Raw genomic sequence first — 2,531 nt, 5'->3', positions numbered from 1 at the left:
ATGTCTGGCTTGCTTCACTCAACAAAAAGTCCTCAAGATTCATCCATGTTATTCCATATGTTAGTACTGTATTCCTTCTTACAGTTGAGTAGTATTCCATTGTATGAATATACTGCATTTTGTTTATCCCTTCATCTGTTGATGGGCATTTGGATTGACTCCAGCTTTTGGCAGTAATGAATAATGCCACTATGAACATTGGTGTGCATATATCTGTTCAGGTCATTGTTTTCACTTCTTCCAGGAGTGGAATTGCTGGGTCATATGGCAAATCTATAGCTAGTTTTTTGAGGAACTGCCAAACTGTCCTCCAGAATGGCTGGATCCTTCTAATTTCCCAATAGCAGTGGATGAGGGTTTCCATTCCTCCATATCCTCTCCAACACTTGTAATCCAATGGGTGTAAGATGGTATCTCATTGTAGTTTTGATTTGCATTTCTCTAATAGCTAGTGATGCTGAACATCTTTTCATGTGCTTTTTAGCCATTTTTATTTCTTTTTTGGAGAAGCATCTGTTCAAATCTCTTGCCCACTTTTAGAATGGGCTGTTTGCCTTTTTATTTTTGACATATAGGATTTCTTTATATATGCTGGATTAGGCTCCTATCAGATATACGGTTACCAAATATTTTCTCCCATTGGGTAGCCTGTCTTTTCACTTTCTTGATAAACTGCTTTAGTTTTGAGGTGGTCCCATTTATCTATTTTTTCTTTTGCTGCTCATGCTTTGGGTGTGAAACTCATGAAGCCATTTCCTATTACCAGGCCCTGTAGATGCTTCCCTACATTGTTTTCCAAGATCTCTGTAGTCTTGGCTCTTATATTTAGATCTTTGATCCATTTTGAGTTGATTTTTGTATAAGGTGTGAGATGGTAATCCTCTCTCATTCTTATGCATATGGCTATCCAATTCCCCAGGCACCATTTGTTGAAGAGGCCATTCTCTCTCAGTTGAGTGTGCTTGATGGCTTTGTCAAATATTAAATGACTGTATATTGATAACCTATATTAGAACTCTAAGTTTGGTTCCATTGGTCAGTATGTCTATCCTTGTGCCAATACCATGGCATTTTGACCACTATAACTTTGTAGTATGTTTTAAAGTCAGGTAGTGTGCTTTCTCCAATTTCATTTTTCTTTTTCAATATGTCTTTGGCTATTTGGGGCCTCTTTCCCTTCCAAATAAACTTCATAGTTAGTTTTTCCAGTTCTTTAAAAAATACTGTGTTGATTTTTATTGGGATTGCATTAAATCTGTAGATCAGTTGGGATAGGATAGAAATCTTGATGGTATTTAGTCTTCCTATCCATGAACAGGAAATATTCTTCCATTTATTTAAGTCTTCTTTGATTTCTTTTAACAGAGTTGTGTAGTTTTCTGTGTATGAGTCTTTTACATCTTTAGTTATACTTATTCCTAGGTATTTGATTTCTTTATTCATTATTGTAAGTCGTATTTTTTTTCCTGATTTCCTCCTCAGATTGCTCATTATTGGTGTACAGAAATGCTACTGATTTTTGTTCATTGATCTTATAACCTGCAATTTTACTAAACTCATTTATATGTTCTAGAAGCTTTGTTGTAGATTTCTCAGGGCTTTCTATGTACAGGATCATGTCATCTGCAAATAGTGAAATTTTGCTTCTTCCTTTACAATTTGGATGCCTTTTATATCTCTTTCTTGCCTCAGTGCTCTAGCAAGTACTTCTAATGCTAAATAAGAGAGGTGATAGTGGGCATCCTTGTCTTGTTCTACATCTTAGAGGGAAAGACTTTAGGATTTCACCATTATAAATGATGTTAGCTGTGGGTTTTTCATATATACCCTTTATCATGTTCAGAAAGTTGCCTTTTATTCCTATCTTTTGTGGTGTTTTTTAAAGGCTGCTGTATTTTGTCAAATGCTTTTTCTGCATGTATAGATATGATCATATGATTTTTTCTCTTCAATCTGTTTATGTGGTGTATTACATTGATTTTCTTATGTTGAACTACACTTGCATACATGGGATGAAACTCACTTGGTCATAGTGTATAATTCATTTGATGTGTTGTTGAATATGATTAGCAAGTATTTTATTGAGGATTTTAGTGTCTAGGATCCTTAGAGAGATTGGTCTATAATTTTCCTTTCTTGCGGTGTCTTTGTTTGGCTTTGATATTCAGGTAATGTTGGCGTCATAGACTAAGTTAGACAATGTTCCTTCTATTTTGATTTTTTGGAAGAGTTTAAGCAAAATTAGTGTTAGTTCTTTCCAGAATGTTTGGTAGAAATCAACTGTGAAACTGTTTGGCCCTGGACTCTTCTAAGTTGGGAGATTTTTAATGACTGATTCTGTCTCTTGTGATTGGTTTGTTGAGATATTCAACTTCTTCTTTTGTCAAAGTAGGCTGCTTATGTGTTTCTAGGAATTTGTCCATTTCCTCTAAATTGCCGTTCTCATTGGCATATAGTTTTTCAAAGTATACTCTTATGATAGTCTTTATTTCTGTGGTGTCAGTGGTGCTATCTCCTTCCTCATTTTTTAT

This window comes from Dasypus novemcinctus, chromosome 25 (genome assembly GCF_030445035.2).
Source record: "Dasypus novemcinctus isolate mDasNov1 chromosome 25, mDasNov1.1.hap2, whole genome shotgun sequence".
Classification (NCBI taxonomy): domain Eukaryota; kingdom Metazoa; phylum Chordata; class Mammalia; order Cingulata; family Dasypodidae; genus Dasypus; species Dasypus novemcinctus.
This window is presented reverse-complemented; position numbering follows the sequence as displayed.